This window comes from Amblyomma maculatum, chromosome 3, assembly GCF_055883805.1.
Source record: "Amblyomma maculatum isolate TAMU_Amacu chromosome 3, ASM5588380v1, whole genome shotgun sequence".
NCBI lineage: Eukaryota > Metazoa > Arthropoda > Arachnida > Ixodida > Ixodidae > Amblyomma > Amblyomma maculatum.
Genome location: NC_139346.1, coordinates 58,141,554 through 58,164,289, shown reverse-complemented (window position 1 = coordinate 58,164,289; position 22,736 = coordinate 58,141,554).

The following is a 22,736-nucleotide window of genomic DNA, read 5'->3' as shown; positions in this document are numbered from 1 at the left end:
TTTGAAGCCCCCTTTTTCCGTTTGAAGAAGACGAAGGTTATCATCTAAAAACATTATTTAGAGTATGGTCTTTCAGTACTACATCCATCTTCCGAGAAGTCCTTGGGGTACAATCCAGCCCATCCAATATTCCCCTCATGCACCACACAACCCTGGGGGCTTTGCAGTGGTTCCGGCTAGCCAATACTAACAGAAGGTGACCCAGGCAATTAAGAATTGTGTACTTGTATAGAACAAAGCTAGTAGATCAAAAGCCATCGCAGCATGTAATGCTTGCAGCTCACCAGATCGGCCAAGGTGATCAGTGATTGCAAGGGTTGCCTTGATGCATTTTTTCCCTGTTAAGACTCAAGCTGGGTTTGCCTTTTAGGTGCACTGTGAGTGAACACAATTTGTGGCAGCTCCAGATGTGTGGTGCATTTTTTTGTATCTCAGTGGTGGAAGTTATGAGCTCTGTTTGGATGATGTGAGTGATGGATTTGGTCTTGTATTCGCTGCTTGGAGGATACCTGGGGTGTGAGGGTGGCAAACATTTACTGTTGGCCAGACATATCTGCTTAGGAAAGAAGAGGTGTGCAAATATGAAGGACTTGTGTGTAGAGAAGGAAGTTGTGCTTGGGCGTTAAAGACGAAGTTTGCATTCTGTTTTGCATTACAGTTGGTAGTGCATGCCTGTGTTGTGTTTCATTCATAGTGTTTGTCTTTGTTGCACCACACTGCCTTGAGGTAAGGTAATGAGCTCACATTTATACTCCTCATGTTAACTCAGAAAGTCAGTCAACTTGGACTCTGCATGTTTCTAGCAAAAGTGTATAAAACTCAATGGTGTTCAATAGAGACATTTAGTTCCACACCAGTAAATACAACATTGGCATTCATAAAACCTAGCTTTGAGCGGTGCAATGCTCGGCAACTCAGTGGTGCAAAGGATAGTGAAGAGGTGTTGGGAGTTTTTTTCCTGCCTACAGGTACATACTTTGCTGACTGCATTGCAGTAGCTAGTGTTCCTGTTGCTGGCTTCTTGAGAAATATGAGAAATGTTTAACAGCAAAAATAATTCAACAAATGATGAGAGTCATAAACTGCTACTTGTGAACAAATTATAGCAGCCAAGCACTTCTGCAACCTAGAGTAGCTCATCTGGAATGGGAGGTTGAGATCGCAATCAACCCATCAAGTTGACCCTTGGAACAGAGCGGCATCAGAGCTGCCATTCCTAGGCCGAGTAATTTGGAGGGGTTGTTAAAAAGGGCTTTACATCTGTGTCTCGTGCTTTCACACAATGCAGTAGCTTAGTACTGCATGGTGATGCATATGTGCCAGATGATAGGCGAAAATAAGAAATTAATCATTTAGCAAATAGCAAAGTGCTCAGAAGAAATGAGCATGGGCAGGACATGTAGTGTGAGGAGAGGATAACCAATGGACGCTTAGCATAACAAACTGGATTCCAAGGGAAGGAAAGCTTAGCAGGGGCAGCAGAAAATTAGGTGGGTGGATGAGGTTAAGAAGTTCGCAGGGGTCAAGTGGATGCAGCTAGCACAGGATCGGGGTTAAATGGAGGAATATGGGAGAGGCTTCGCCCTGCGGTGGGTGTAGTCAGGCTGATGATAATGATGATGAAGGTGCATGTATATGATTGACAATCATGTCAAATGAAAATAAATATGTAAAATAAATATCAATGAGACAGCTGCACAGTGCAGTAGAGAACTACATTGACTGCCCAGAGCGCTAGCCTTGAAGACAGAATGTGGAGCTCGAAAGGCTGCCCACATCACCATCACACTACCTCTCAGCAAGAGTGACTTGTGGTCAGTGGGCTGCCAAAGCTCAATGAATCAGGAAGACTGCATTTGTAATAAACGCTCAAACTCATTAAGTTGCACACATTGAGTTATGTTTATTTTTCACTCCCAAGGAATAAATACTGGTGCAAAAGTGCTCAAGACCATCTAAGATTAATATAAAACCTCCAATAATTTTTTCGGTATAATGAGCAGAAACACACCTTTCGACTGCTTTCCTGCCTGTTGTGAGACTGCAGCATCACCCAAAGAGGCCTTGGCACGCACAGTGGTTCACTGGTATTGAAACAAAAACAACAATTAGTGTTTTGCACACACAAATGTTCTACCCATAAAAAGTTTTTTAAATGTACAACAACAGCACAGCACATTCTAGTACAAAAAAAAATGTTTTTCTTTAGCTACAGTAAAAGAAAATTTTAGCAGTGAGAGAACAGCTAGCATGAACAGAACTTTGAAGGAAATATTTAAGATCCGTCATAACATCAATTATGATATACTAAAAGACGTGGCTCATGAAAGGGGTGCGTGATGTGTGGTCCGCACAGAGTGCAGCGCTCAGAGGGTGCAGCTGGGCAGTGAGAGAAAGGAAGTGGTGGGGAGCAAAATGAATTCTTGTGTAAAAGCGCGTATTGGTACTGCTGAGACACTGACTGGAGAATGCGACCTTCTCGTAAACTAATTGTTCTGTTTGGAGTTCTTGAAAACACAGGCCTTAGTTTATGCCAGAATCCATGCCAAATTAATGTTGAACTGGGCCTGTGCACGTGGGTGCGCCCTGAAAATACCAGCATTAATCCGATACCCATCAGAAACCCCTGCACAAAAGCATGTTAGACGACACCAGTCAGCAGCCGTACTGCCATGCTTCTTTTTCTTTATATGCAGTTCAGTCTCCTTTCCCAAGCAGGCATTGCTGGCAGTATCTCTCCGGCAGTTGTCTTGTTCATTTATCACCTGTGCCTTTCTCGCTCCTCGATCCAGTCTCATCCGCCTCACAATTTCAAAACGCGAAAGGCACAGAATGCCTGTTGTTGAGTGGAATGGCAAGTCAGATCATGACGTTCAGACCACAAAAAAATGAGAAGGAGGGCACTTTTAGGAAGGCCAGGTGCTTTAAAAGGAGAATTGAGAATGTACCCAGGGGTGCTCACGTAGTGCATTATTCTCTCTGGAAAAGGCAGTCATTGTTAAAATGAGAAATTCAACTGAAAGCATTAACAAAATTGAGCCTGGGGATGCCCCTGACTCCCAGCTCCAAAAGGCCATTTGGCACTCAACATTTTCTGTTGGTATGGCACCAATGAGCATTGGTAACTTTGCAGTCTAGCTGCGGAAATCAGTCCGCACCTTTTCGAGGTACAAGTGGACTTCCAATACTTCTCATACTGGGCAATCACCTGTCTTAATTAAGCCGCTTAGTTAAGCCAGTGAATGTCCTCGCAACTTACACATGCTAGTGTTTCTGCCTTTTTTGGAAATATGTTCTTTTGACGTAATGTTTTAATGAATTGTCATTCCTGGGGCAATATCGCTGCGTCTAAGGGTTAAAAAGAAAAAAAATACACTTTACTTGCTCTGCATGGTTGGGTGCAAAACCAAGCTTGACTTCTAAGGAAACCATGAGGACAGAGAAGGAAGTTAGGATTTGGTGCCTAAAACATGGGGAGGGAGAAAGGGTGCCGCTCCTTTGCACCAGGTGCGGGTGACCCTAGAGACGCCAGTGCTAAAAAAAGAATTCCTGTAAAATTTACCTTTTAATTGAGAATAAATTTTGAAAAATCGTCAATCGTTTTGTGGAAAATTTTTTTCACCATGTCCGGAACAGCTGCTCCTGAACAAATTTATGACAGTGTAATGGTGAAACAGTAGCAACAGCCAGAAAAGTAAACTATTGCTCAAAGCAGTGAGGCTGCAACTCGACACTATTACATCGCAGCACTGGCTTGTGACAGTGTACTCAAGTTCCCATCTTAGCATCTTCTTTAAGGAGAAGTACACGTGCCCTCATAACCCCGTGTACATTCCCCCTCCCTCGTAACTTAACGAGATTGGAGGAGGTTTTCCTTAGAAGGATAAGAGCTGGGGCAGCCCTTACCCCATCGGTAACATGCCGATGGCAATCTCAAGCAGACATCGGACCAACCACATGCCCGAAGTGTTCCACACCAGCTGAAGAAGTGAGCATTCGCCACCTGTTGTGGACTTGTGCAGGGACAAAGGCATCAAGGACACCGATTCTATGGGAAGTGGGACTAACCACAAATATGGAAAAGGACTTCTCTAAATGGCTCACCAACAACAATAAGAGCAGGCGGCTGCTCCGGTTCCTTACAGAAAATATTTTACATCAGTTTCTATAATATGCCTTATGGCAAGCTTTCGATAAAAAAAAAAGTCATGACAAACTTCACCTTCCCTCTCAAGGCCGCCTGCCAAGCTTGATAAATTTCTAGTGTGCTATCCAGCTGTCCTGATGTTGATGGTCGTGACATAGAAGAGCGCACACCACCAGTGAGAAAGCGCATCGTGCTGTCGCAGAGCTATCGGACGGCCGAAATTAAGTGATGTTTTTCCTGCTTATTTTTTTTAATACCTTGAAGTTATTAATTGTCAGTCACATACATCCCATCCTGCCAGTTTGGGCAACTCGACCTAAGGCATTTTATCAGCCATTAACATGCTCACTTGTTCTTTAATACTCTCTTCAGCATTGTTTCTGCAATTTGTTCGACATTTTTTTCAGTGATTCCCCTGACAACAGCTTTAGTTTAATGGCTCGATACATTGTCCACTATGCAAATGTCATGAGGAGATTGCTAGGAATATGAATCACAAACATAATCTTCATTATGAAAAATGAAAGGTGATAAATAATAGCATCTGCTACCAAAAACCTAGTTCACACTGGAGGAACACATCAGCGGCATGAACAAAACACATCTGCCAGCAAGCCAGAAATTTTTTCACTACAAATTTGTTTCCAAAGAGCTGAGAAACAAGGCACATTGCCGGGGTGTTGCCTCGGGCAACGAAAACTAAACGCAGACAGCGTCCGTCAGCATTATTTGACTTTTTCGCCAGCTGAGCAAAACTTCCGACAACACACCACCATAGCATGCACTTAAAGGTAACTGACCGTTTTTTAACTGTTTCCATGCATCAAGATAGCACTTAAAGAAAACTCTTCTTCATCGCTTTGTTGCATGCCGTAGTATGGGGCCTTGCAAGCAGTCACACAGGCTGCCAATGAAACCAGCTGTGCTGGTGCCGCATGTTTCCCTTTCTCATCTATGCACAGTATTTGGCCCCAGAAATGAGCACGCAGGCAGTATGGTACTATACGAGTGGCTATGCTTGAGGAGCAGTAAGGTAGCATTGTCAGTTTTTTTTTTCAGTGAGACAAGGAGCTCGCCAAGTGTTCCCGTAGAAATTTCCACTTGTAGCTGGGTGACAGGTACATATTTCCAGACAGTTATTGTTAAAGTGGCGAGATGGTTGCCAAAGCTATGCAAATGTGCTGTTGCCAAAGGTTGACCAAATGTTTCTGCAGTGTGAACCAGGCATAACAGTTTACTTAGTGTGACAATATGCTTCTATCAAAAACAATGACTTGTTTCAGCAGACTTGGCACTGAGTCTGACGGTAACTTTTTACTGTACTAAGGATACTCGTATAACAGATAAGGTTCTCTATCTGGTTCATTCAAAAACTTTATAACTTACCATATGAGATCTACATGCGCTTAAAAATATGCCACGGCCCCTAATTTAAACAGTGCTAAGAGGACTCACTGAACAAAATATCAAGCCCATTTTCAGAGGCAATAATAAAGACAGTATCCAAAAAGAAGTAGCACTGCAGCAAAGCACGCCATCTCTTGCTGTACAGGGTTGAAGTGCACATTACGGTAGCCACCGATGCTGCATCTCGGGTAGTTTTCCAGCATACCTGGCCGCAGTACCTCGTTCTTTCAGCAGTTTGATAGATTACGGCCGTCCCACTGCTTTGCCACCATGCAATATGCACTCCTCTTCATTGCAACCATGAACAGCAGAGCTGCCGAATGCCACACTAGAAACTTGTCTAGCAATCACCCATGCAAGAGTGAGAGCGAAATTTTTCATAACTCATGGCACTTTGGCCAAAAACAAGCGGCACTATACAACAGTTTAGCCCTACTGATGCTCTGTGGCAATGAGTGGTGGCCAATTTAGTTTTTTAGCTGACAATAGATACCATATACTAGATAGTATGTACAAGGCTGAAGCATTTATGTTCTTATGATTTTAGCAAGATTCATAAAAATTCTGTGCCTGTGAGAATATGCAAATATCTGAAAAGCATAAACATTTCCAACCTGATGGCTGTGGCAGAGGTAGAAGTGGTACAGTGCTGCTGTGGGACCTATGGTTTATACTAGCTGAAGGCTGGTTCGGGACTGAAAGTTAAAGAAATACAGCGAATTGTTTAATTACTTACAGACATCTCTGACACTTTCGAAATTTTGCCATACTTTACAACTAATGTTTATGCAACTCAAGAGCGGAAGAAGTAAAAAATTCCCCTCATCTTAAGTTTTTTTTTATTTCTGAAGACCACTGGTACTATTTTACCCTCCATCTCTGTAAGAGGACACTTCAGAGACACTGACAAATGAGTTTTAAAGGACACTGAAAAGTCAGGTTACACTAGCATGGCCCTAAAGCCACTACGCTAGTCTTAGTAGTTATTCATTTACTTCCATTTACAGTTTATAGTACATACCACCCTGTTTAGCATGCAGTCGGTTCATGCATTTGAATCCTTAGATTTACAGCAGGAAGGTACTTTACAAACGTTATGCATATTTGTGAAGAACATGAGAATATCTGTAAAAGCAAAAACTCACACCTGGTGGCTACAGTGGAAGTATGACCAGTGCAGTGCTGCTGGGGGAACTATGGCATGTATCAGCTAAGGCTAGCTTGAAACTGAAAGTTAAAGGAGCACATAAGATGGTTTCATTTCCAGCAACTACCTCTGAAACAGCATTCTAAATTATTCACTCTTTTTCAACTTAGGTGTACGCTATTTGGTTTCTTACATTTGCTTTTTAATTCCCATGGCTTGAGTACTTGCAATTTTTGAAAACCACTGGGACAATTTTACACTCCTCCAGAGTAAGCGGGCACCTTAGAGGGACTGAAAACTAAATTGAAAAGGGCACTGAAAGGAAATGGTGAGTCAGGTTGCACTGATTGCTATACATCAGATGACAGCAAATATGCTCTGTACGCTCTGTACCAAATATTTGCTTTTATAACCAAGATATTTGTATTAAGGCTAAAACCTGTAGCCCCATTAGAGGCACATGTCTCAAAGCGGTCATGAATGACATAAATATGACAGCTCGCAAGGAACAACTTTAAGCTTGTCAGTGGGAAACAGCTTTTGCAATATGAGGACAGTAGAGTGGCAATTCAAGAAAAGAATTCAGTTTGCACCTCTGCACCTTGTCAAAGCAAGTAAAGCAGTGGCACTTCTCTGCTGCTTAGCAGTTACACAAGAGCTTAGTTTCTGCAGATTAGTTACCCTAACAATCGTATGAAAGCATTGTTGTCAGGCAAAAGGCCAGTCAATTGCTAAAAAAATGAAAGCATCATTGTCAGGCAAAAGGCTAGTCAGTTGCTAAAAAAGAATAATGAAAGAATTGTGTTTTGAAAAGAATTGTTGTCAGGCGACGAACCAGTCAATTGATAAAAAAATTAATGAAAGAATCGTTTCGCGTCGGCGCTGGTATGCGTGCCGCTACAGGGATTCTACTACCTCCAAAACCTCGCCGCACGCTCGTCGGACCACCAAGACGATTTGCACTGCAGCCCCGTGAGAGAGTGCAGCCAGAGCTCGTGCTTCTATAGGGCGTAAGGGCGATCTTTCCTCTCTCTTGCGTGCACTCCCTGCTTCTGCACTCCACTTGCGGTTCTTTGACTTTGTGAAACTAAAGTAGGCTATGAAACTCGCTGCAAATCCAGTAAAACTGCGTCTAGCGAGACCACAGCTATCACGCAACCCTCCTTTGTGTGTAAGGGGGGGGTTCGCGGACTCAGCAAATAGCTTGGTATTGCGCACTTTGTCTCATGATTTGTTTTTCACAAAAGGGGGAGGGGGGGAGGAGGGGGTCGTTTATATTGCGCACAATTTGTCCCGTAGTTGCACATATTTTTTTTTTTCAGAGGTACCGCGCGAACGGGCCCCACAAATATCTAGATGGACCCTTGGGGTCCGCAGTGTTTATATTGCACACTTTGTGCCGTAGTTACGCATGATTTCTTTTTTTTTACAGCTATCGCGCGAACGAACCCCGCAAATCTCTAGATGGGCCTTGGGGTCCGCAGTGCTTATATTGCACACTCTGTGCCATAGTTACGCATGATTTCTTTTTACAGCTATCGCGTGAACGAACCCCGCAAAGATCTCTTGAGAGACCTTTAGGGTCCGCAGTGTTTATATTGCACCCTTTGTGCAGTAGTTACGCATGGTTTTTTTTTTTACAGCTATCGCGCGAACGAACCCCGCAAATCTTGGGGTCCGCAGTGTTTATATTGCACACTTTGTTCCGTAGTTATGCTTATTATTTAATAAGCGATCATGATAAACTGCTCCACGTCGCGCCATGGGGAAGAGGCTGTGAGGAACAGATTAATGATCAATGGTTTTTCTCTATTTCCAAACGACGGATCACGCGCTCTTCTTCATTGTTACGTTCCCGATCTTCCCTGTACTACTTTTCCGCTTATTCCTATGCTGTATGAGGAGTAGCTTAATAAAGTCAGTGTTCTCGGTTTCGGCTCCTCAGCTGTCTCTGTTGTCAGCTTTTTCCGAATAGCCACTTGTATTATTTTCGTTTACCGTTCTTGATCGCCTTCAAGCCGTCTTTAAACTTTGAACATGGTAATTTTGTGAACAGTACATCCCGCACACTATTCATTCATCTACTAATTCTCATCAGTACCGGTCTCTATCTTTTGAAAACGCTTTCTTTACATACCAATCAACTTCTATCACCGGTTCAATCTCAGCTTCCTTGTACTATTTACTGCGAATGTTCAAGTTATACTGTCCTTTGTATTGCCACTGTACGCCTCAAATAAATAGCACAGAATAGGCTAAAAATAGGCAAATGACTACGGTTGACAAAAGTTTTCATTTATATATCAATGCATCTCAGAAGAAACAGACAAAACGCCTTATTTATATCACTCGAACCAATGATATTATTCTTCGAATAATCAATGTTATCCTGAACCTTATAACACAAAATACGCTCGAAAATGATCCATAACAAGATGAGAGGGCTCAGAAATCGTTAGTGCGATTCCGCGTGAACCAATCCACAAGCTGCAATGCTTGAAAGCAGTATTAAAACAAAAAAAAAAACAAGAATAAGAAAGAACCTTGAAATGGTGTACATTGTACAGAATAGCAAAAAAGTATTTGCAAACCATTGCTATCAAGAACTAAATGTATCATCATGTCGCAAATTGAGATGTGGCTGTTGTAATGCCACGCTCATCATCCCAAATAACAACTACCCGCTCGGAAACAGGGAGAGGACGTTGGTTTATGTTCGCGAAAATTTTACTGTTATCCAAATTCGTCATAAGGCTCCTAGGCAAAATTACGTCGTTGGTTTTTCGCACCACCGCGTTCGAGGTGGACTGGCCCGTAAAAGTTCACTGCATGCCATCACGTAATATCAGTTCAGTAGTTCAGTCGTGTCCGACTCTTCGTGACCCTATGGACCATGTCACGTCACGCTTTCCGGTCTCTCACTATCTTCCTAACATCACATAACTTCATCTGCAGCCCCTCGAGGATGCCATCTAACCTTCGCGTTCGCTGCCTACCCCTTCTCCGGCGACCCTCAACCTTTCCCAACATCAAATCTTTCTCCAGCGACTCCTGTCTTCTCATCAGATGACCAAAGTAGCTTAGCTTTAACTTTAGATTTTGACCCTCCAATGAGCAGTCAGGGTTTATGGTCGACAATATCGACTTATTTGATCTTCTGGAAGTCCAAGGAACTCTCAAGAGTCTTCGCCAGCACCACAATTCAAACGCGTCAATTCTTCGGCGGTCAGGCTTTTTCACAGTCCACATAGATCACAACTTGAAAAACCATAGCACGAGTTATACGGATCTTGGTTGGCAGACTAATGTCTCTTCTCTTTACTAGGCGGTCAAGGCTAACCATTGCTCTCTTTCCCAGAAGCAGGCGTCTCCTAATTTCATGGCTGCAGTCTCCTCCCGAGGTAATCTTGGAGCCCAAGAAGAGAAAATCTGTCACAGCTTCCACTTATTGTCCATTGATGCTCCAAGGCTTGATAAGGCAAGACGCCATGATCTTTGTCTTTTTAATGTTCAGTTTAAGCCCAAACTTCTCGCTCTCTTCTTGTACGCGCATCAGAAGTCTCTTGAGTTCCACTTCACTTTCTGCCTTTAATGTGGTATCATCCGCATATCTAAGGTTGTTGATACGCTTTCCAGCAATCTTCACTGCAGCTGAAGACTCGTCCAGACCGGCCTTCCTCATGATGCTCTGCATATAGGTTAAACAGGCAGGGCGACAGTATGCAGCCTTGCCTCACTCCTTTCTCAATCGGAAACCAATCAGTAAGACCATGCCCAGTTCTGACTGTGGCCTCTTGCCCTTCATACAGGTTCCTGAGCAGAAAGATGAGGTGAATTGGAACTCCCATCTTTTGGAGAGCTTGCCACAAGCTGCTGTGATCTAAGCAGTGAAACGCTTTCGCATAATCGATAAAGCACAAGTGGATAGGTTTCTGCAACACACTTGTCTTTTTCATGATCCAGCGAAGGTTGGCAATTGGGTCTCTAGTTCCACGGCCCTTGCGAAACCAAGCTTGCGCGTCTGGAAGCTCCCGATCCACATACTGCTGCAGCCTACCTTGGAGGATTTTCAACATCACCTTGCTAGCATGCAAAATAAACGCGATAGTGCGGTAGTTGGAACAATCTTTGGCACTGCCTTTCTTTGAGATGGGTATGTAAACTGACCTCCTCCAATCCTGTGGCCACTGCAGGGTTGTCCAAATCTTCTGACATAATGTATGCAGAATGTTAACAGCGTCTTGGTTGAGGTTTTGAAGCAACACAACTCGAATGCCATCAATTCCGCTAGCTTTGTTCTTAGCAAGGCTGGCTAAGACCCATTCAAGTTCCCTCTTCAGGATTCCCGGCTCGAGATCAGTAATCACAACCGTTTTATGTTGGGTTTGCACATTTGGGTCCTTCTTGTACAGTTCTGTGTATTCCTGCCACCTCTTCTTTATCTCTGAGGCTTCAGTGAGGTCCTTGCCCCGTTTGTCCTTTACCACGCTCAGCTTAGCACAGAAGCTTCCTTTGATATCTTTGATTGTCTTATACAGAGCTCTTGTGTTCCTTAATTGGCTGTTGTCCTCAACTGCTTGGCACTGTATGTTCAGGAAGGCATTCTTATCTCTCCTTGCTATTTTCTGAAAATCCGCATTCAGAACCTTGTATCTTTCTCTTTCCCCCATAACTTTTTCCATCCTCCTTTCCTCAGCTATTTGCAAAGCCTCTTCAGATAACCAGTTTGCTTTCTTGCATTTCTTTTGCTTTGGAACCACCTTAGTAGGAACTTCTTGTATTATATCATGAACATCAGTCCACATCTCTTCGGGCTCTCTGTCTTCTAGATCTAATTCTTGAAGTCGATTCCTCACTTCCACAGCATATTCTAATGGAATTTGATCCAGATCATACCTGAAAGGCCTTCTAGTTTTCTGGATTTTCCTCAATCGAAGCTTAATTTTGGCAACAAGAAGCTGATGATCGGTGCCACAATCGGCCCCAGGCCTTGTTTTTACTGCTTGTATAGCGCTTCTTCATCTCTGACGGCAAATAATATAATCGATCTGATTCCTGTACAGACCGTCCGGTGAAGTCCATGTGTATAGGCGTCTCTTGTGCTGTTGAAAATGGGTATTCGCTATGGTCAGGTTGTTTTCTTGACAAAACTCTACTAGCCTCTGCCCAGCTTTATTTGGCTCGCCAAGACCGAACTTGCCTATAATTCCGGATATTTCTTCACTCCCGACCTTAGCATTCCAGTCGCCTATGAAAAAACGACGTCTGATGATGGGGTGCGGTTTAAAAGGCATTTTACGTCCGCATAAAATCTCTCAACGTCAGCTTCTTCAGCAGTAGTGGTCGGTGCATAGACTTGGATAACTGTTATGTTGAAAGGGTGACCTTGGATCCGAAGTGAAATCATTCGGTCGTTTTTGGGGTTGTACCCTAGCACTGCTTTGCCCATTCTTCTGTTTACTATGAGAACGACCCCATTCCTTCTCTTGGATTCGTGCCCACAATAAAAGACATAATGGTCGCCGGAGTTAAATTCTCCCATTCCAGTCCACTTGAGCTCGCTGATACCCAAGATATCAATGTTCAATCTGTCCATTTCTCGATTGACGACATCCAGTTTATCTTGCGTCATAGATTTTACATTCCGTGTTGCTATGTGATATATCTCCTTGCAACATCGGACTTTCCGGTCGCTTCCCGGCACCTCCACAACTGAGCATCCTTTTGGCTTTAGCCCAGCCGCTTCATTCATCCTGGAGCTACTAGGAATCGCCCTTTGTTCATCCCCAATGACATGTGGGACGCCTTCCAACCTGGGGGGCTCATCTTCCGACGCCATATCATTAATGGTATTGTGACTGGCCATAGCGTTTTTTTGGCAGGAAATACTGGAGTGGGTTGCCATTACTTCCTCCAGTGAATCACATTTTGTCAGACCTCTCTGTCGTGACCTGTCTATCTTGGGTGGCCCTACACAGCAGAGCTCACGACTTCATCAAGTTTCGCAAGCCCCTCCGCCACGACAAGGCAGTGATCCATGAAGGGGATCACGTAATATACCTCGAGTGAAAACCAAACCATTCATTCATAACCACGAATAGTTTTGGCCGCAGACCAGAAGGAACTTTGTTATCATAAACACTTTCATGCTCTGAAACGCCAGCATATAACACTAGAACGACAGGTCTTTACTATTTGTACCACTGTGCGCAGCTGGAATCAACTATCGAGAACAATAAAAAGAACTGACTCTCCATCTGCAGAGAAGAAACTCCGGCGATGCGGTGCTCCCTTAAGAGGTAAGGTAATCCTTCTGGCGGCTGTCACAATTTTCAACTCCTCTTCGATGAGCACGAACTGTTGGTGCTCCTGATAGTCGTAGGTTCACTTAGCCATCAAAAGGGGCATGACAAAATCAGCGAATTTATCCTGCACTCACACCCGAAGACACAGCACTCAGCGAGTGTCTGAAAATAATCGCACTTTTACAGTTTCCTGCTGACTAGGTAACTGTAGGTCTCAGAGAAATTTTTGTGGAGTTGGTCGATCAACTTGGCTTCATAGCAAGTGTTGAAGCTCTCCGGCGTAGAGAAAGCCTCTCTTTTGTAATCAGGGGCACTTCACCGCTCGGTCTGGTGGGGCAAGAAATCTATCTGTATTATGAAATAAAACATGTTTAAGCAGTCGCTTCTCTTCGTCGTTGCAATGTATGGTCAATGACGATACCAGCTGTGAAATACGCTCTATAACGCACGCGTAAAAGATCTACCTGTGTGACCGCATAAAAATGTTTGCTTTAGAAATAGTTACGCCTCCTATGACTTTGTTAGAAGCAGCTAGAGACCTATAAAACACCAGCCTGTCGAACAACGTATTCAGGGTAGTTAGCTGACGACCACGTATGTTTTGAAGATGTGTCGCTGGAAACGCCGCTCAGGCACATTCTAATGCTGCTCGGCAAAAAGCGTCTATCGTAACTTATCGTTTGCTATTGGGACGTCCTTAACTTGATTCCTTCGTCTGGGATGAAATGTTGCTTAGTATGAGTATCCTGGCTGCATGCACCTTTATAACGTTTGCCATATCATTCCTTCCTCTAAGCCGCAGATTGGATAGGCATTGCATATACGATATGACTGCAATCATCTGCCCTTATACAACCTTATACTTTATATCACAATATTGAAAAGCAAACATATGTATAATTTTCGTGTTTTATCTAACTTGTAGCGTAATTTGTTTCAGTTATGCAACTGGCTTCTTACGTATAAATCAAGAATGGATGTATTACAATGAATTTGGATTGTGAAGTACAGTAGCGTAGCATAAAAAAGTTTTTATCGGTGCCCTCTTGTAGGAATCTACTCACATTGGCACCGCGCAATTCTTGCTAACAATGCATATTGGCGAAAAAGTCTGGGTACTTTTTTTTCAGAAGTTATGCGTTAGCGCAAAACGCACTAGTATTTCGAAAATGCCTTCCTAAGCTCTTCTTTAGCGGCAACTTCATCAATTCCACTTGCTCCAAGGACGCTGCGGACCTCACCACAGTTCCCGAGTTTGGTCTCCGCGCAGATCCTTCAAAGCCTTCATATTTAAGCGCCGGCTTGATATTCCTTATTTCATGTGTACCAGGCGAATAGAAATTGAGTAGATTCGTATCCTTATTCTCCGTATTCTCCGGCCAGTTTCGTAAGGGTAGCTCCAGCATCTCTATGGGGTCTATGATATTAACGCTTAGCATAAAATGAAGACATTCATTTGCGTCACGCCACGCAGAGGCAGTTTCAGTAAAGTCACATGCAAATATTTCTTCAAAAATTATCAAACTGGCACAAACAATGGATGTCAACAAAGACGTAGCGCGTTTCCAGAGCACGTCCTTTCTCGCACGCCTCCCACCACCGGCACAAAAGCGACTGACGATCCCACGTCACCAAAGCGATGCGGGAACAAACGGTTGCGGTTAGAGGCACCAGGCAAGCGGCAGATTCGCCTGACGGATTAAATCATAGCACGGAGGCAAACTCAGTTTCGCAATTCCGCCTCGCTCTCGTTTAGCACACTCCTCTTTATCAGTCCACGCACTCACACGTACACGAGGCTATAAGAAAAAATTACAAGAGTTCAACGCTGCTGAACCAAATATTGAGCGAAAGCATTAGCTGCGGGTGACTGAGCGTTCTTCTTCTCTTTTTCTTCTTCCTCAGCCCACATATAAAGCCCCGCTTTAACCAAGCCGTATGAACGTGTGTTAGTGGCCTATAGGGGTAACGTGAATGCCAGGGTCCTAGCAGGCGGACTCTGACATAACAGTCCCACGTGAAACGAGAGACCCAAGTTGGCAGCTCCTGCCAGTCCGTGTGTCACGTGGAGTGTGACGTCATAGCGTCACGCTGCGTGCCGTGGTTACTGCCGGGACCACGCTGACGAGTCTGGTCTTCAGTTTTTCCTCCGCTCGGTGTGATGTCACTACGGACTACACCGAAACGAGAGACCCGAATTGGCAGCTCCTGCCAGCTGGGGTCGTCCACGGGGGTCGTCTAAAGATCAAAGGTCAAACGTGGTTACCTTCGGGACCACGCTGACGGCTCGAAAGTGCGAGTAGTATTGCTTTCGCAATACAACTCAGCCGGTGTACTCCACGAACAGGCCTCGAGGCCTAACAGTTGCTACGGCTACCCCTAACGACCCTTCTTGCGCGATCCTGGGAAAATAATTAAGGAATTCACACAACACGTATCCTACGCGAGTTTGAGAGCATATGAGACCGAGCGAAGGGGTATATGCTTGCAAGAAGGCTATAAAAGATAACCAAAGAGAATAAAATATGTTACAAAGGCATTTACGCTTTGTAGCAAGACACCAGCGGCAGGAGGCGATGGTCAAGAAAACAAGTTGTCGAGATAGCGCTTCCTATTGTTTTAAAACCTAAAAGCTCAGAGTTATGGCTATAGTTTCTCAAAGGCGAAGGATGTTTAAGAAATGTAGGTGCTCATTTCCGCATCTAAATGAAATTATTTTTGGTGGCAACTGTACAGTCAAGGATCCAGGATATGATGATATGGAAGCGTCTAAAGGTGTCAAAAATGATCAGAATGAAAAGTCAATGCTTGATGGTGCTAATGAAGAAGACGTAAATTGTGTAATTTATTATTATTTAAACTGAAAGATGGGAAAAAAATTGAAATGTTGAACAAAATGGATTGAAAGGTTTGAAAATGCTCGGAAAGAAAAATCAATGCTTAATGAGGCCAATTTGAAAATTTGGAGTAGGCAATAAATCAATTTATTGAGAGTTTAGAAATGAAAATTTTATTCAAGGCTATTAACAGCTGAGAATGGGAAACTAATGTTGGCTGATGCCAAGTATCGATGTACGAGAAATTAAAAAAAATGAAAAGTAAATACAGAGATAAAACACACTTATTAAATAATAGTCGAATGCAATATGTCTAATGTTATAGCTCTTAGCCTCAGTGTGTTTGTGATTTAGCCAATTATTGCTGCCTCTGTTCGCGCTTATTCAAGTCAGCAAAAAAAAAACACTGGCGAGAGGACAAATATTGATTCTTCCTTCCTCGTTATTTCTCATTAGCGCACTGCTACCCTGTCTGATGATTGCAAACAATACCAGCAACCAGCTTACCTTTTCGATATTGAACCAGCGTGCGTGGTCCATGTTACTTCATGGCTTTTTGTCAACGAGTGAAGAGAAGTCATGTCAGCGTCGAAGCAACGAATTGAGTATGGTGCAAGGCACTTTAACATTCCTACATCTATCCGAACTTCCCCAACCTTGCGTACCTTACCCAGGAATGGTTGAAATGTTCCTCATAGGAGTCTGTAATCCCACCATGTGTGACGACGGAAGCGGAACGTGTTTGCTACACACTAGTATTACGGTTTGTCGTCATCGATAAGTGTGATGCCCGAAGAGGGGTCCATGCGGCCATTGTGATTTTAAATGGATCTCAGGAAACGCTTGGCTATACTACATTTAAAAAGTTAGAGAGACTTTAGTGACTAAAGTAGTGAAATTTCACATCCATAGCCGCTGCTGGAGCTTCGAGCGTACGCACTAGAGAGAAAATCATCACGTCTTACAATAGTAAATATCATGGATGGCAGGAGAGCACAGTTCTAGCGAACCTTGGGGCAAATTCCTGATGGTGGTGGGGAAAGCCAAATCGAAAGGTCGAAAGATCCGCAGATGGTCGAAATTACTCCGCAGCCCTCCACTAATGGACCTCTTTCTCTCTATTTACTTTCACTCCGACCTTCTTCCCATCGCTTACGGTACGCATGCTTGTTCTTGTTGCAACCGAAGAAAGAAGAAAAAAATGCACGGGCCAGCTACTGGCTCTGTAGCTGAGCCACCTCCGATGCCTCGTGTGGACAGAAGAGAAAAACGACAAGAATGAAAAAAGAAGAGGGAGAGAAAGACGCGCGTCGCAACAACAGTCGTCGTCTACCACCATCGAAGCGGTGGCGGGTGCAGTGACGGCTTACAACACATAAAAAATCAGGGACAGAGTAATTTTATGCTCGTTCGTTGCCAATCTTCGGAGCGGCTGAAGCCTCTCCAAACAGAGTCATTCGGCAGTGAAGCAGCAGTAGACGATGATCAGATGATGGTCAAAAGGAGAATTATATTTACAGAAGAAAATTGGTATACATTGGCAAACTGTAAATTACAGTAACAAGAGCCACACAGACAACTGTAACTTAAAACAAAATAGACTCTCACGCAGAGAAGTCACTCTACAAGCCCTTACTTTTCTACCGAGCATTTCGGTTAAAGCCTAGGGACTGTAAATACGTGCTAAGCACGGAGCCTCAATCTTGACTGCCAAACATGGTCCGAGGACCGCTTTTTGATGACAAACATCAACAAAGACCCGAGGGCGGTCACCTTAGGTGATCCGCCCCGAAAATAAAGCAGCCAATCAAATTATTTAAAAACATGCCACAACCCCCGTGGGTTGACAATAATCTTGAACCCAGGTCCTAAATTACGCCAAATAAAAATACAACATTCAAAACACACACTCTCTCCACACGCCGGTCCCCACACCCTCTCACACGGCGCCTGTCTTTCTCTCCCCTGCTCAGCGTGTTTCTGACGCGACCTTGCAGCTGACGCCTTTGTGAAAGAAACGGTTTTTTTGGGATAGTGCTCTCCCCTGATGGGGTTGGTACAGGTGGGTCACCGCCGCTTGCAGCAGGGGCTAGCCTGGCGCCGAATTTTTATCTGTTCTAGGCCGTCATTGCACACTCCACCGCTGGTGGTGGACGACGGCTGTTGTTGCGGCGCGCGTCTTTCTTTTCCTCTTCCTTTTCTTTCTTCTCTATATTCTCTTCTATCTGCACGAGGCAGCGGAGGTGGCTCAGCTACAGAGCCAGTAGCAGGCCCGTGCATTTTCTTTTCCTTCTTCCTACAGCCACAACAACAACAACAACAACAAGAAATGCCACTGGGGATCAGGAGACTAGGCCACCCAGCCGTCCCGTTCGAGGAAAAAGGGGGGGGGGGCACTGTCCCAGAGCAGTGTACACTCGCCGTTGCTCGCATCCGATGTCTGGCGACACAGCGGGAGGCCGCTGGGCTGATTCCCTACTTGGGAGGGCCAAGGGTCGCGCCTATTTTCGCCTTCTGCAGGACATTTAGTGAGCGCTTGTGGCAGTGCAAAAAGCTTCAATAACGGCGTCTCCCTGCACCCATGCTTGGCGCCACGGCGGGACATCGCTGTACGAGCTGGCCGTAAAGTGGTTCACAGAAGCGTGCCGCTGTTGTTCCCGGCTGATAAGGATGCGTTTGCCGTTCGCTTCTTGGCGACGCCTCGGGGCGAAGGGACGAAACAAACCAAGCCTCGCGCGCGCCCGCGCCCAAGAAGAGGGGAGAAAAGGAGAAAAGAACAACAACAGCGCTCGTTCCTTGGCCTCGGCGCGTGGGGGGTTCGACCGCCAGATCGACTGCACGTGCGAGTCGCTTTTCACTACGGCCTTACACGTCCCTCCTAAGAGGGTAAATGAGCTTTGAATCCGGTCATTTACACAAAAAAAACACAGGCCGCCACAGTCCTCTTCAGGCGACCATTTCGCCAAGCTACAGAGCACCTAAAGCCGTCGCCACTGAGGAAAACCGTACACTCGAAGTCGGGAAATAAAACCAGTACAAAATAACGGCACTGAAAACAATAAATTTTCTTATGACAGCATGCCAAATCTTTCATTGCGCACAGCAGTGTGCCTACATTTGCTATACATGAGGCACATGTAAAGACACACACACACACAAACATTGCGCTACAAGAGCGCGTGGAGGCTACACAGAGTTCGCCATAGCCCGAGCAGCCCGAGTGTCAGCACAAAAGCATTCCTCCGTGGCGCACGGTTGTAGTGGTTGTAGCACGCGTCACACATCACATAACACGGCGGGTGACGGGAACACTCACGCCACTGCACAGTTCCCGCTCCGTCATGCCACTATCTTTACACCACTGCTTGGTGTCGCCAAACAGTTCCGTGCACGCCACCCGTTGGGTGAGCAGGAACCGTCGCGCCTGGTGAGGCTAGCATGGCTATGCCAAATAACCAGATACAACATTGGACAGTGAGGCTTTCGTCGTCCCTGTACTTTGCGCAAGATTTGTACGGGGGCTCTAATGACGAGGCTAGCCCATGCAGTTTCCTGCGCTGACGAAGTAAGGCAGGCGCCCGCTGCTATCATTCGAAGCCGGTACGATCTCGTGCGCGCCTCGGCGCTCGCGTTGTCGTGCATTAGGAGCTTTCAGCGCCTGCGGTGCATCGTTGTCACCTCTGGCGGCCCTAGCGCTTGAGATCCTCTCACTGACCCTCACTGGCAAATTGTTGGTTGCAACTGGCACGTCTTCGCACCTTACCTCTGGCGGCCTCAACTTTCGGAGGCTGCCCATTGCTGTCCTGCCTGCGTGAGCAGCGACCGCGATCGGTGAGCAGTTGACGAGGAGCACCATGAAGCAAGATGATGTCATGCAAATGAAAGTCTGCAGTGTCGGAGGCACAGCTGGTGGGGATAGCTCTGGTTATGGCATACCGTGTGGCGTAATCGGTCGCTACGGCAATCCATTTGTTCCCTGAAGTGGATGTGGGAAATGGCCCAAGCAGGTCGAGACCAACTCAAGAAAAGGGCTCAGTTGGAACTGCGAGTGGTTGCAGGGGCCCACTAGGGTGAAGAGACGGGGTCTTTCTGCGCTGGCACAGCTTACAGGCGGCGACGTAGCGACGAACAGAGCGGTAGAGGCCAGGCCAGTAGAATCGCCGTTGAACATTGTCGTGTGTGCGGGACACTCCTAGGTGCCCTGCTGTAGGAGCATCATGGAGGTGCGCAAGAACAGCAGAGCGTAGATGTGTCGGGACAACAAGCAAACGGTCTACACCATCTGGGCGCATATTGCGTCGGTATAATGTGTTATTAAGCAGCACAAACATACTGATGGGCGGATCGGTGCTGTCGTTGCGCAGGTGATCAATAATGGGGCGCAGGGAAGGATCACGACTCTGTTCGAAGCCGATGTGGTGAAAGTTCGAAATGGACAAAACGCAGTCGTCAGCAGTATTGTCAGGAAGTTCAGGAGGGTCAACGGGGTGGCGGGACAAGCAGGCGGCGTCTTGATGTAGGCCGCCTGACTTGTGCACAACAGTAAACGTGTATTCGCGTAATCGCAAGGCCCAGCGACCTAAGCGGCCAATAGGGTCCTTGTGTGATGACAACCAACACAAGGCATAATGGTCCGTCACTACGCTGAAGGGCCGCCCAAACAAATAAGGGCGGAATTTGGTCAACGCCCAAACAAGTGCAAGGCATTCGCGCTCCATAATGGAATAATTTTCCCTCGGACTGAGATAGAAGGCTGCTGGCATAGGCAATCACACGAGAGTGGCCGTGCTGGTACTGGGCAAGGATGGCGCCAATACCATGTCCGCTAGTGTCGGTGCGCAGTTCTGTAGGCGCAGACGGGTCGAAGTACGCCAGTACAGGAGGAGTGGTGAACGCGGAAATGAGCGTTGTGAAGGCCCGAGCTTGTTCACGGCTCCACGAGAAATTCACGGTTTTCTGCAAAAGGGAGGTAAGGGGACGTGCTAGGTCAGCGAAGTTCCGAATGAAGCGACGGAAGTAGGAGCAGAGCCCGAGACAACTTCGCACATCACTTGTATTACGTGGTGTAGGGAACTCGCGGACTGCACGAACTTTATCAGGGTCGGGCTGCACACCACTTTTGTCAACCAAATGTCCCAGGATTTTAATCTGGCGGCGGCGGAAGCTAAATGTTTTTGCGTTGAGTTGAAGATCGGCGCGGCGAAAGACTGCCAGTATCGTAGAAAGCCGTTCAAGGTGACTTGTGAATGTGGGAGAGAAAACGACAACGTCATCTAAGTAGCATAAGCACGTTGTCCACTTGAAGCCACGGAGAAGCGAGTCCATTATGCGCTCGAAGGTCGCAGGAGCGTTACAGAGGCCAAATGGCATGACCTTGAATTTTTACAGTCCGTCAGGGGTGACAAATGCGGTTTTCTCTCGATCCCGTTCGTCGACAGCTATTTGCCAGTAGCCGGAACGCATGTCGATCGAGAAAAATTAGCTGGCACCATGCAAGCAGTCGAGGGCGTCGTCAATTCTCGGGAGCGGATAAACGTCTTTTTTAGTGATCTGATTGAGGTGGCGGTAATCTACACAGAATCTCCTAGTTTGGTCTTTCTTTTTGACTAAAACGACAGCAGACGCCCAGGGACTGCAGGAAGGCTCAATAATATTATTTGTCAACATCTTGTCGACCTCCTTTTGTGTCACGTGGCGCTCAGCAAGAGAGACTCGATAAGGACTTCTGTGATTAGGGCTGGCATCACCAGTATTGATGCAATGGGTAACGACAGATGTCTGGGCAAAAGGTCGGTCGCCAAAATAAAAAATGTCGCTGTTTGAAAACAAGAGTTCGGAGAGAGCACTGGCTTGCTGAGGTGTCAAATCCGGTGCTACCATGGGAGTAAAAAGGGTCGAACGAGAAGCTTATACGGGGGGTTCAGACAGAGACACAGGCTTGAGGGCAGAAACTTCGCAGTCAGTCAACGGAAGCAAGTCAGCGAGTGCAATGCCATGGGGCAAAACTTGGACAGAGTGGCTAAAGTTAAGGACGGGAAGATAGGTTCTGTTATCCGTGACGGTCAGGACAGTGTCAGGGAGTATGACGTTACGGTGGAGAACAACATCGCTGATTGGACAAGTGACGTATATACTATCAGGAATAGCAGGAAACGGGGCCAAAGGAACATACATGGCAGCTTCGGGCGGTAGGCGAACAAACTCGACGGAGCAGAGGCGTGGCTTGATATCTGTGCGGTCGGAGCAGAAAGGCAGGTCTAAGCGAAGGAGGCCACTTTAACAATCAATCAGGGCAGAGTGCGCCGTTAAAAAGTCGATGCTGAGGATCACATCGTGAGGGCAGCGGTCGATTAGAGTGAAGAGCACAGGAGTAGTTCAACCACAAATGCTCACGCGCGCAGTGCAATGTCCCACGACGGCAGCGACGCCTCCATCAGCGACACGAACGACTGATGAAGAGGCGGGTGTGACAACTTTTTTGAGTTGGCGGCGAAACGAAGAGCTGAGGACGGAAACTTGGGCACCAGTGTCAATGAGGGTGGTAGCAGGCACACCATCTACACAGATATTTAGAAGATTGCGGCAGATGAGCGAGGGTCAGCAGAGGATTTTCGGGCCGGGTTGTCGATGCAGCTTCACCTCCGGGAGGTGTATTGATCAGTTTTCCAGGAGCGGGTCAGAGAAGTGAGGGGACGAGGAACGGTGAGGTAGGGGCGAGCGGGAACGGCGGGTCTGGGAGACGGCGATCGGCTGGACATGCGCGGGGATGGCGGGTTAAAGTCACGAGAGGGCGTATCACGGAGAGAGGTTGGGTGTGCTCCGTAGGCGGTGCTGCGATCATGATAGTAGCGAGGTCGAGGTGGCGGAACCCAACGGCTGCGGCAATAGCGAGA